The sequence below is a fragment of the Myotis lucifugus genome, unplaced genomic scaffold (assembly GCF_000147115.1).
Source record: "Myotis lucifugus unplaced genomic scaffold, Myoluc2.0 scaffold_12, whole genome shotgun sequence".
NCBI classification, from domain to species: domain Eukaryota; kingdom Metazoa; phylum Chordata; class Mammalia; order Chiroptera; family Vespertilionidae; genus Myotis; species Myotis lucifugus.
In genome coordinates, this window is record NW_005871060.1 from 5489326 (window position 1) to 5503261 (window position 13936).

A 13936-nucleotide genomic window follows, 5' to 3' on the forward strand; every position below is an offset into this window, starting at 1 on the left:
TATTTCATACAAATATTTAGAAGTGAATTTAACATATTTATTTAAATTGTATATGTGATTTTATAAGCATTTTCATGGCCTGGGGGTTTGGAAGAATGACATCCATATTATTGCTTCAAAAGAAATTGATCTAATAAAGGTGACAGGGGAATAATTGATAATAAAAATGATAATAAAATGAGATGGAAATCCACAAACCTGATATTAGAGGCTCTATATAAATATTTTTAAGAAAAAAAAGAAGAAATAGAGGAGGTTGAAGAAGTAGGACACAGAATAATGGCTCCTAAACTTGACAAAACTTAGGGGAACTTATAACAGTACTGATTTCAGAGCCTCACTCAAGACTTGCCAGATTACGACCTATTACCCTGGACTCAGGAATCTGTGTTTTTAATTTAACTACCCTCAGACAATTCGCCCTGCAACTGGCATTTGGGAACGCCTGCTATGGACACTCAGTGAGAAGGACAGTAAGAATGACACTTTCTGAATGCAGATCATAAAACCGGCACAAAGAGAAAGTGTGGCAGTGCTGGGAGCACCCACCTGCCGTCATCTGCATGTTTCATTCTCATGAAGCAGAGCACATGGTACTTTCTAGACATACCTTGAGACCCCGATAAGAATGCCACCTCCTTGAATGTTGAGAAAGAGATGAGAAAAATGTGTATCTAAATTTAATTCCAAAGAACAAGCAGATCTAGATGACAATGTGGAAGAGCTGAGAACCTTTTAGTCTATGTCACTCAGATCTTATAAATTCACAGACCAGCAGCGGCGAGAGCTCTCCTCCTGTTAGTTCCTGAGAAACAAGAGGAGGGATAAGTTACCAGACCCAGAGGGCGAGAGTCCTGTATAGAGGACAAACTCACTATGAGCAAGGTCCTTCCAACTAAGACATTGCCACCCCCTGAGACCTCACAGGAAGGTGCCCAAGGCATACTAGTAAATACCCAGACCTCACTTTCTTGCCTCCTTCCAAGCTCCTATCTGGGCTCCTACCACTGGCTGAATCTAAAGGAAGTCAGAGGGCTCAGGAGTCTAGGATGTGCCCCATCCAGCTCTGGATAGGAGAGCAGGGTGAGAGTGGACCAAGAGGGACACATGAAAATTTCAATGACACTGAATGAGTGAAATTAGCTCAGTTCCAATACTACAAATCTGGGTGGCCATTGTTCATATCACAATCAATTTTGTCTCCTACTCATTAACCCATCCCTGAAAAACCTCTTGCAGAAATTTTATTGCCATTCATAAAGATGGAGCTGATCTGGCTAAATAAAAGAACAAGCCATAAAAAAGAAAATGGAGATTCTGAGGCAGGAAACATCAGCATGCCCGCTATTGCAAACACACTCGTTTAACATGGATCATTCACTCAATCCTTCTTTCATGGTCTCTCTAACCAGTTAGCACTATTTTAGCTAGTATATCACACTCAGTGAACTCTGGGAAAGATAAGGTGAACCTCATCTCAAAGAATAAACAATGGTAGGAATGGATGGAAGGTACAGGAGTCTAGATTAGGCTCATTTATTCATCTGAAGTTCAACCTTTCTTTTGACGTTGAGGCATTAATCTCAGGTAGAAAGGAACAAAAAAAGTTCATTTCAGTTTTATTTGCTGGTGTCTCCTTAAAGTTATATCTGCAGTATCATGTTGAGATGAAATTGGTTTGGTAAAAAAGGTAGTAGGACAGAAGTGTGCAGGCAAAGTGAGAATTTATAAGATCTGAAAATTGGGCATAAAGGGTTTCATGGAGATTACACAAAGCAAGGATTATAAAAAGATTAGCGTTGTATAATCTATTTCTCTGGCTTCTGGCAAAATAAGTTACTGTACTGTTCTTGACTTAAATATCTCCAGCTTTTCAATTGGCATGGTCAGCAGAATTAGATAATGGCATGGGACAAGTATCAGAGACTTTCATTTCTTTGAGTTTTCCCTTACAAAGTATTAGCAATCCTGTCTTCTCAAATTCACTAGTATTTCTTTTTCATTCTTATCACAGTGCTAGATAAATAGTAAAAAATCAGTAAATTTTTTTTCTATTAAAATGTGCCAATGTATAAACACAATTCTCTGTCAAAATTTATTCAACAAATATATATGAGTTCCTGAAAATATGTAGTAATTCCTGTGCCAGACCTGGCACTAGAGATAAAGTAATGACAAAAATAAACATAGTCTCTCCTCTCAAGAGGCTTAAATTCTAATGCGGAAACTGGTGTTAATCTAAAAGTCATGCAAATGAACACAAAATGATAAACTATGCTACAAGCCAGGATAGAAAAGAACTACAAATGTTGAGTGATTTTAACAGAAGCATGCAATTTGGTCTAAGGATTAAGAATATCTTTTCCAAAGAAGTGATGTTTGAGCTGAGGTATAGAGGTAAGTAGAAATCAACTTCTTGAAGGAAGAAAATATTCCAGACAAAAAATAAAAATAATAAATTTTAAAGAAATCACGGATAAAGGCCTTGAGGTGGAATGAAACTAAGTGAATTCTACAAGATGAGGATTTAATAGCAAAGAAGAGTGACTAAGAGATGAAGCTGAGAGGTGGGCAGCAGCAGGTCATGAAAAGTTTGTGGGTTCTTAAGAGTCTTCATACTTGGAGAATAATTGAAAGTCATGGCCAGAAGAAGGTCATAATCTTAGCTGTGTTTGAAAATATCACTTTGAGAACTGGATAGAAGACAGCATAGAAGGGTGCCGTCCAGGAGAGAGAGGCTATTAGTTTGGACTAGAGTGGTCTAGACAGAAGGAAGTAAGGGGTGTTGAAGTCCACATTGACAGGACTTGGCAATGTATCAGACATATGCAAAGATAACAGTCCTGGTTCCTTGCTTTTATAGCTGGATGAATAATAGTGCCTTTTTTTAAGCTTTGGTGAAGGAGCAGATTTAGAGGAAATACCATGAGTTGAGTTGTTGGCATGTTGATTCTGAAATGCCTTCAAAAATGCCATCCAAGTGGAGAGCCTGAAAAAAGAGTTGGGAGCTCAATGGAAATGTCTGGCAAGGTGTGGAAGAACTTTAAGTTAGCTTACCCAACACTCATTCCCAGCTCTTTCCTCTTCTGCCTGCCTCTACTATACAGGCTATATAAGTAACAAGAGTGTTGTTTTCTATGTTTCTTTTGTTTATAGGGATGGTCATGTGACAAAGATCTGGTCCATGTGCCATATGCTTGAGTTTGTTAAGGCACTGTCAGGAAAGCTTTGTTCCCTGATACATGTACTATCTCACCTTTGCCTTATTCTTCCTCTTTGAATATGGATATGATGGCTGGAGCTTCAGCAGCCATATTCCTGACATAAAAGAAAAGGCAAGAGAATCATAAAGACTTCAACCATAATGTTATTAAAGAGCTGAAACATGCCAGCAAAAGTTACCTCTACACTTTAGGAAATGAAAAAAAACTATATTTGTTTCAGCTACTTTTTTTCTTATTAATTACAACAAAATCATTTCTGATATATATATATATATATATATATATATATATATATATATATATATGAGAGAGAGAGAGAGAGAGAGAGAGAGAGAGAGAAAGAGACAGAGAGAGAGAGAGAGAGAGAGAGAGAGAGAGAGTTATAACTTTGAAAATCAGCAGCAGAAGGATAACTGGAGCCAGGAGCCAGAAGAAGGCTCAGCACACACCTGAAGAAATCCAACATTAAAGTCTTGGTAAAGCACAATAAGCAAGAATAGGGGACTGAGAAAGAGTCCAAAAATGTAGGAAGAAAACTAGGAGACTGTATAAAACAAAGAAAACGTGTTATAAAATTTTGGAAGGTGGAAGAGGGTGTTATAAAAAGGAATGAATAGTTAGTGGTGTCAGATGTTGCTGTTAGCTGAGTCCTAAAATATCTACTAGATTTAGTGACCTGAAGGTCAATGATGACTGTGATGACAGCCATCACAGTGGATTTAGTGGAGTGGGTTAAATAGAAAGGTTAGGTCAAGGAATAGAAATAAGGCACACAAATAACTCTTTTAAGAGGTTGGCTGGAAAGGAAGAGAGGGTGACAGAGGGAGTTGACTGGAGAAGTTCTGTTTTGCTTTTCAAATGGGAGAGATTGAAGAAAGTTTAAATTGTGTGTGCAAGATCATCCAGAATAGATAAGGAAATAGAAGGAGAAAAGGTTATTGATAGTATTAGATTCCCAAGGAGGTGATGATATCAATTGAAGATCATAGCACAAGAAGAGGGATTGATCTTAAAATGTCAAAAATATAGACTCATGGAGTCAGATGAAATCTGACCAATGATGATATCCTAAACTTAGGCAAGTTCTTAGAAGGTGGTCGCTGTTGCTTTCTGGGTGTACTGATTATATAATTTACAATATTAAAAAAGGGACTTCTTTAGAAATATGGGGAGTTCCCATGGTGATTTGGGGATATTGCAGAACAAAGCTGGCAAACTTGCTCTGTAGCTGCCCCTCATTAAGTGGTGGATATATTATACTATAACATCTATCTCTTAATCTCACTTTGATGGGCATATCATATTCTATGATATCATTACCAATCTTACCATGGAGTCTATAACAGCCTAGAATCTCACTCTCAGTCTTAATTTGGTTGGTGTGGTAGTCAGTTGTGTGTATCAACTTGGCCAGGCTATAGCCCCAAGTTACTCATTCAAACCAATTTAGGTGTTGCTGTGAAGATATTTTATAAATGTGACTGGAGTCCATAATCAGCTGACTTTAGGTTAGGATGATTATGATAGATAACATAGGTGGGTTTTATCTAATCAGTTGAAGGCCCTAAGAGCAGAGTTGAGGCATCCCTGGATGAAGTAAATATTCTTTCTTTGGGCAGCAGCTTCAGCTCATGTTGAGAGGTCCAGTCCGTGCTTCCTGGTAACTTGCCCTATGTATTTCGGACTTGCCGTGCCAGGCTCCACAATTGTGCATCCAGTTCCTAGCAACAGATCTTTTATACATATCTCCTTTTTCTTGGTTCTGTTTCTCTGATTGAACTCTGGCTGATGGAGTGGACATAGGGCAGTGTAGAATCTAGCCCTAAGTTCCATTGATAAAGGTCTCTCCCCTAAGGGCTGTTAGGATGGCCATTAATAATATCTGCCTCCCTGAGGTGCCTTTTTCAAAACTTACATGGTTAAATAATTCCTTTTTATAGATATGCTTCTTTATGTATGTTGATACTTTTATGTTCAATCCAGCTGCCTTACTGGCCTGGGCATCTTTATCTCCTTCAGTGGTCCTTGTACATTTCCTCTAATCCCACTCTCTATTGAAATTACAAACTAGCTCCCAGAGGGCAATGATTTTTTCCCCACTTCATGAAAGTCCACCAAAAGCTTTTGTGAAATTAGCACTGCCATCCTGGACAGAGGGGTTGGGACAGCTGGGCAAATGGGCTTTCATAGTCTATGAAGTCGCAGAATAGACTGTGGGCCTCAGGCTGGACTATTGTCCTTGAAACTAGTTTGACCCCATCATACAATCCATACACCTTCTCCTTCAAAGTTTTCCCTTTAGAATCAGAGTTTACAACATGACAATCTCCCTGCTAAGGCTTTGCATGCATTAATTTCTATACTCCTTATAAGAAATGTATAAGCTCATCCTCATAATTTGGATATGAAATCCAGGCTCTGAACTTAAGCAAGTGGCCCAATATCACACAACTAGTAAGACATGGAGGTGAGGTTTGGGCCCAGGCTTGCCTAATCCCCAAACCGGTATCCTCCTTCACAACACTGTTTACATCTGTTGCTTTAACAATTCAATATATTCACTGTGAGGCAACATGGAGTCCTCCTGACATTTCAGAAAATTGTTTTTTAATTCCAAGGTAGATTTCCTCCTGGCATCCTGTCCAATCTGATATGTTAATAAATGGTTTCCTTTCTGGTCTCATTTTTTCACTACATGATTGCATGACCTTGCAACTATTTTTTTCTTTATTGGGTCAAAATGTATATCAGTTCTTTCTAATTTCTCAACCTCTTCTTTCTCCCCTACTCACTATCATACAAATTCAAAAGATGCTTTGAGTTTCAAATCAGTCATCAGGGTATAAATGTTTCAATTTAGAAAAAAGTCACAATTTTGTCACTATTTTTAGTTGATATTTTACTTTAAAAATCACTCTATAATTACAAAGCACATTTATTCTATTCAGTAATTTTATACACATTATTTTGTATTATCTTTACAGTATCTTTAGGAATATAGTAAGACAGATCTTTTTTTTTTTTATTTTGCAGACTAAGAAATGGAAACAAAATTTTTTGGCAAAATAGATTTGATGTATGTAAGTTTACCTAGTAATGCCTACCAAAGCTAATTCACTGAATTCATAGACTTGAATCCATGGAAGCTTAATGGAGAAATCAAGTCATTAATATAACCACCTAATAGGTGAGAACAGACAAATAAAATTAGTGTGAATAGTCCCTGAAAGGAAAATGTTAACTCTCCAATTAGATCAATCTGGTCTTGGTTAAACCAGACTTTACTGGCCTCAAATTGCGAGCCTTAAATTATGTCATTCGGCCTTCATTCTTGCCTACTTTTGGAAGGGTAAGTGTAGAGGGAGAATTAAGCTTAGAATGCATATATTTTTCAAAAACTAGCTTACAAATGTCACGAGGTAAAGGCATACTCTGAAATTCCCCACCAGTTTCATTTTATTTTTTATTTTCCCTCCTCTCTTTCCCTCTAACCAATCCACATCGTATTCACACTCATACACAGTGTCGCACACACATAGCTACATCCTCCATAAGTAGCTCAGTTATGATACAAGTACTAAAGGGTATTAGAATAGCTCACTGACTTTCTTGGATATGCTCTCCTCTCCATGACATCAAATTTTCTTTGCTGATGAAAAGAAAACTCCTTTATTTTTCCTGAAGCCCACCAATGGAGGGCTTTTTTACTAATAAACATCACCAAGGACACCAACTGCATGACATTCAGATTTTAAATAACACCTTGGAAGCTATTTCTGACGTGGAGCCTTCCAAGTCTGTGCTGGGCTCCTTCACCATTGATGTAAGTGTGTCTGCAGGAATGCATCTGTGTGTGTTTTCTTAATAACATGCGTGGATGGCATTATTGTGGTCACAAGGCTACTTAACTTATTGTGATTCATTATCTTGAAACTCCTTTGGTAGCAAATTTTTAGTTTTTTTTTTTATTTTGGAAATTTAAAGAAAGAAGAAGAGGAAGAAGCAGCAGCAGAAGATGAAGTGAGAAAGAAAGGAAAAAGTAATGAAAAGGAAGTCACCATCACTTCAGTCTGATCCGGATATCCAACCTTTAAAAAAAAAAAAAAGTTCACACTCCAAACCCAACAACCAAGAAAAACTCCAAGAAAACAATAGATATTTTAAGCTGAAAGTGTTCCAGATCCGTCTGACAAAGAGCCTCCTGAGGATTACAATGCAGTCAATGTTGCTTTAATTAAATTTAATGCTGTGTGAAATGCACTCCAAGAAACTTTGATGAATGACTGGGGCAATTCACGGAGCTCACTAAAGGGCATCCAGCCCTTGCCGGGGTGTCAAGCCACGATGAATTGGTTAGTACAGGCATGTTTATAGACTGCCTCGGGAACCTTGTATCTGTGTGGTAATGTCAGAGATAATGTTATGATTCGCTGGACCTGAGGGGGCTTTGATGACACGGTTAATGAGATGTCCCAGAGAGCATCCCAGCAGGTTGTGCTCAGACCTCCCACATCAAACGAGGCAGCCTGGCCCCTCTGGAGCTGCTGCCCTCCAAATCCCTCAGCTGGCCTTTTCTTTCCTTAGGGTCTTTCCCCCTTTTCTTTTCTTTTTTTTTCTGCTTCTTAGTCAACATTCACTTTGTCTGGCTGTTGAAATTCAAAAGTTGTTAGTTTTTAATTTGGCTTCTTGTTGACCTGACAGTGAACAAAGGATTTTTCTGGGATTGTGTGGAAACTGGAAGGGTTAAAAAAAAAAAGATGCTGGGGAAATGGTAAAGAAAAAAGAAAAAGGACTCCTGAGGAGAGAGGTAACACACAAAACCACCCTACTCAAAAAAAAAAGTTTTCTTCCCGTGGACTTTGGTGATAAAATGTTGTCATATGGTTAGAGGCTGTGATACGGAACTGAAATTTCCTTTGCTTTGCTCAAATCTAGAAGAGAAATTTAGAAAAACCAGTTGATAAAAAATTAAAAGTTGTTAGCTAAAGCAAGTGGTTCTATTTATGGTTAAAAAGGATATAGTTGTATTTTTAACACTTTTTCTCCTCATTAAAGTGTGTGGGTAGGAAAAATTCCCGCTGGGAATTGAAGAAAGAAATAGTAGCTGGTAAATAAACATGCTCGGAATATATCTATCTCTGCAAAAAGTCCCCAGACAGGAAATGAACAGACAGTATTACCTCATTAAAGAGGATATGCATGGAAGGGGGAACAGCACTGTATCAAATAACCTTTCCTCTAAGAAAAGTTGTTTTGTTTATTTTACACTTTAAAGACATTCTGAAACATGCGCCTATCTAAATGTAGCCAAATATTTCCTCCATTGGGAGAAAGCAGTCTTTATTATTAATATCTTAATACTTTTTCATAGAAGAACAGAGGGAAGCTATGACTCTCACCTTTAAATTTCATAAATATACTTCCTATTACCATTTTTTATTTCTATATAAATCGCTTGAAATTTTATAGGAGAAACAAACAACATGTCCTTTTTTTTCTATTGTACCCTTTAAAATTTTTTTATAAGTACTACTGAAATATTCTTAATTCTTTATCACTGAAGGGTGAGTGAACTATCTATGTAGAAAGGCTCTGATGGTAAGTGACATTTATTTAAAACTATACCAGCTTTTGCCTAATAGCAGTATAATGAGGTTGAGATTAAATCACAGGGACAAAAGTGCCACACATGATTTGCTTGGTTGTTTCCTAAAGAGAACAGAAGAGAAGCAACGAGCTAATCTATTTTAAAATAAGTCTAGCTCCAACATGGTGTGACGAAATAATCTTTGTCCTCATTAAGGATCAATTAGTGTTTCTGCGAACTGGACTCTTTCCCGCAATTATAACCTAAAGGACAGAAACTCTCAGGGCTGGATGAGAAATTTGCGCCTCCACTGGAAGTTGGAAAGAATAGTTTTTTAGGTGAAGTGCTATTAATTATGATAACCAAGTTAATGCATGAGTTGGTAAAAACAAAACAATAACTAGTTGGTGGTTGCTTTAGTAAAGAAAATCATTTCAAAATATTAAATGCTCCTTAAAAAAGAAAGTAAAATTTAAATGTAAGTGACCAATAGAGAGGGATAGTGAATAGAAGAACTGGAGGTATATATGCCTCTCACATAAGGAGCAGCTTATCAGAAGAGCCCATGGAGTGTATTTGCTTATTATGCAGGGCTCAACACCCCGACAATGGACAACTACCTGTATGTTTAAACTGAACGCCGAGTATCAGTCAGTGTCCGACAGGACTCTTTCTTTTGCAAGTGACAGAAAGCCCACCTCAACCTGGCTTAAATAAACGTTCAGAAGAGGACATGTATTGGCTTACACTAGTGGAAAGTCTGGGGAGAGTTGGCCCTTCAGGGTGGGCTGCATTCCGATTTCAGACTGTATCCTCAGAACTAGCTTTCTCTCTGCTGTTCCCTATATGGCATATTGATTTCATTTATAGTCCCATTTGATCACAAGATAGCTGCAGTGTTCTTGCCTCATATTTTTTTCAGGTCCATGTCAAATGGGTAAGTCAGATCTGAGGTTCGCTCTGAATTCACGAGCTTAGATCATATGCCCACCCCTGAACTTACTGCCATCAAAAGAAGAATTTGCTGTATGATTTGACTTAAGGCTGAGTCGCCCCTGGATCTTGGGGTATCATCCCATACTGACCCCATGGACTCAAAACAGGAGGAGTGCATACCCAAATAAACAATTCCCATCTTGCGTTGGAATGAGGGATGCTCTATGATAAAGAAGCAAATAATATTGACTCCAGTATACCATATCTCACCATTTTTGCAGTAAATATTCAACCCTTTTTGAAAGTTTAGAAATATAACCCATATAGGTTTTGGCTCATAGAAAAAGATAAAGAGGCAATGCCTCCTTAGATGGAGTTAGGAGAGAGTGCAAATTGTCTAACACGTCTAATGCCTAAGTACAGTTGTACAAATACTCATTCCAGCTACGAAGGGCAGCTTCCTAAGTGGGTAACAAAGTACCTTGTGAAATTGCTGTTGTGAGAAAAGTTACCTTTAGCTCATCAACCTCCTGTCATATTTGGTGCATTTCCTTTTGAATTTTAGGTGCTAAAACCACAAGGAGGAAAAGAACTAGGTGATTGCACTGGGTTCTACTAGAGCAGGCAGCTGCGGTGGGTGAGGAGGAGAGTGTGGACATCCAAGGGGCAATTACATCGCTGATGCATCACAACGTGACTCTGTAAATGCAGCATAAACCAGTGGTAACAGCAAGAAAAAAATCACAGGCACAGATGGCATGAGGTGAAACAGTCACATCACACCGCATGAGGAGAGAACATGCACCGTCAGTATTTTAAAGCATGCGCTACAAATCCACAGAGTTCAAGAGTTTTCTGGATCTGGACCAAGACCAGGAAGGCCTTTGACTATAGAAAGAAAAGCCTCATAAACTGCAAAATAAAAGGTCAGGTTAAGACACAATTAATGATGACTACATAGAAGGCATTGATCTGGGACTAGGCATCGTATTCATTTACATCCACCTTCAGATAGTACTTTTGTAACTGTTAATACGTCAACAAGAAAGCAACTATTAAAGTATTAAAAATTGGGAATTGTAGTGGGTTTTAAAAAAACATGTAGAATTGGTTAGATCATGTTTATTCATCTCACACCTCTCTCTGGTCGCAGGGACACAATTGCAAGCATTGCACCTGGAGAAACTAAACAACCTCAGGAGAGCAGGCATTACAAACTCAGTGCTAATTCTGTAACTGTAAATATTACAGGTGTATTCACTACACTACTAGTTTTGGCTGCCTTGCTTTTTTTATATATTTTATTGATTTTTTTACAGAGAGGAAGCGAGAGAGATAGAGAGTTAGAAACATCGATGAGAGAGAAACATCGATCAGCTGCCTCCTGCACATCTCCCACTGGGGATGTGCCCGCAACCCAGGTACATGCCCTTGACCGGAATAGAACCTGGAACCCTTCAGTCCGCAGGCTGACGCTCTATCCACTGAGCCAAACCGGTTTCAGCTGGCTGCCTTGCTTTTATCTTGATCATTCTAGACTCTCAATATGAAAGATCTCACATTTTTGTTTTAATACCCAAATTTTCTATTCTTTAGAATAATAGAAAAGATATTTGATATTAATAATCATGATAATTAAATGAGATAGAGTATATTCCATCACAAAACACCTAACACAAGGGAGTGAGTCACTTGGCAAGTGACTCCAACTGGAAAAATTGTACAGCCTCCAATATTAGAGGTCTTTCTGAATTTGTGGGCTGATGACAAAGATAAGTATATTCATTCTGGAAAGTCCTGGTAAAGTTCATAATTTAGCTCCACACTTTGACTATAAACTCCTGAAGGCACAGACTTATACTTAAAAAAATGATAATTGGTTAGATTATGTTTATTCTAATCCATAATCCAAGTTACACATGATGAAGGCCAAGTTATGTTCATTTTCCTCAAAGCTGAACGCCAAAAAATCCATACACTGAAAGCATTGGGGGAAAAAAAAAAGAAAAAAGAAAAGAAAAGAAAAATGAGAACTTTTATTTTAAAAAATAGAAAGATGAGAACTTGGAGTTCCTGAAAATTTATATTTTGCATGTGGTTCCAAAAACATAATCACCTCTTGGTTATCTCAGGTTGGTACAAAGGCTCCCCCCGAGATGGTGGTGCTTGAGTTGGGTTTTAAAAAAAGGAAGGAGAATCACCAGGGTGGAGCAAACAGAAATGGCTGCCAGTCAGCCCTGCAGCCCTGCACCGGAGAAGTCCCAGCACGGGAACAAGGACTGCCGTTCTCCCATGGCACCGGCCAGTGTGGGCAACTGTAGTGTAAGCAACTGCAGTGTGGGCAACTGCAGGCCTGAAGCAGTGTGGCCCAAAACCGAACCTCTGGAGATGGAAGTACCCCAGGCACCTATACAGCCTTTCTATAGCTCTCCAGGGCTGTGGATCAGCTCTCTTCCAATTACTGACGTGGACATCAAGTTTCAGTACCGTGGGAAGGAGTATGTGCAGACCTTGACCGTGAGCAACCCCCAGGGCTGCCGGCTCTTCTATAGGGATCTGGGTCCCATGCCTGACCAGGAGGAGCTCTTGGGTCCTGTCAGTCTGGAGCAGGTCAAGTTCCCAGGTCCGGAGCACATCACCAATGAGAAGCAGAAGCTGTTCACCAGCAAGCTGCTAGACGTCATGGACAGAGGACTGATCCTGAAGGTCAGCGGTCACGCCATTTATGCCATCAGGCTGTGCCAGTGCAAGGTGTACTGGTCGGGGCCATGTGCCCCATCACTTGTTGCTCCCAACCTGATTGAGAAGCAAAAGAAGGTCAAACTCTTTTGTCTGGAAACATTCCTTAGTGATCTCATTGCCCACCAGAAAGGACAGATAGAGAAGTAGCCGCCATTTGAGATCTACTTATGCTTTGGAGAAGAATGGCCAGACGGGAAACCCCCGGAAAGGAAACTCATCTTGGTTCAGGTTATTCCGGTGGTGGCTCGAATGATCTACGAGATGTTTACTGGTGATTTCACACGATGCTTTGACAGTGGCAGTGTCCGCCTGCAGATCTCGACTCCAGACAGCAAAGATAACATCGTTGCTCAGCTGAAGCAGCTGTATCGCATCCTCCAAACCCAGGAAAGCTGGCAGCCCATGCAGTCTACCCCCACATGCAGCTGCCTCCGGCTCTGCCGGCTCAGTAATCGTGAATGCCATCTTCCTTCTCTTTTTTACAATATTGTACATATGGATATTTTTTATTATTCAGATTTAACCAGCTTGTAAAACCCCTTTTCTTTCTAACAATGTTAGTAGTTTCTGACTTTCCAAATATGCCTGGTTCTTAAAGTTGATTTAATTTATGGAAAAATCACCCTTTATACTTTCCCTTTCTTTTTTATAAACATCCCAATGGTAGTAGAATTGTAGTAGAAGGAGATTTGGACACCAGGGTTCTAACGACGGCTTTACTCTCAATGTATGACCTTGAACCAAGTCATTTAACCTCTGGGCTTCAGATTCATTACTGTCAAGTGAAGGGGTTGGAATGATGCCTGAAATAATGCCAGCTTTAAAACTCTGACTCAATGACCTCATTCTACTTGTACAAGGCAAAACTGCCTGGAACAGAACCCTTCTGAATTGTTCTTGTACTACTTTTTTTTTTCCTTGCCTTCATTAAAGTTCCCTCAAGAAAAAAAAAAATTAAAAAAAAATAAATAAATAAAAAAAGGAAGGACACACAAAGACAGGTAGAAGGATCAATAAGCACAAAGGCATAGAGATAGGGGCTTTGTATTAGTACAGCATAATATGATAAAGAAAATAATATTATAATATTATTGTGGGACACTGATAGGGGAAGAAGTGATGGGTGGGAAAAGAGCTGGACAGGTTGGCAATAAAGAGATTGTAGACATTTTGCTTTCTATGCAAAGGTAACAGTACTTTATTCAAAAATTTGAAGAGAGAAAAGAAACAAATGGTTTTCTGATGAAAGAATGGAGCAGGAACAGGAAGGAGGAAGACCTCCGGTGAGGCATCACTGAGTAGGCCTTTGTCATAATTCAAGTTGCACATGGTGAAGGCCTAACTGAGGAGGCAAAGGCAGTGGCATGGAAAAGAGGTGATAGACACAACAGATAAGTGTTGGAGTTTGCAAAAAACTGCAGTGGAGTTCTTTTTCTCCAAAAATCTT

General features: G+C 39.0%; 1 pseudogene; it reads left to right on the plus strand.

The window, feature by feature from the left end:
• Nucleotides 1-6915: 6915 nt before the first annotated feature.
• Nucleotides 6916-13432, plus strand: LOC102437760 (annotated as a pseudogene).
• Nucleotides 13433-13936: the final 504 nt, after the last annotated feature.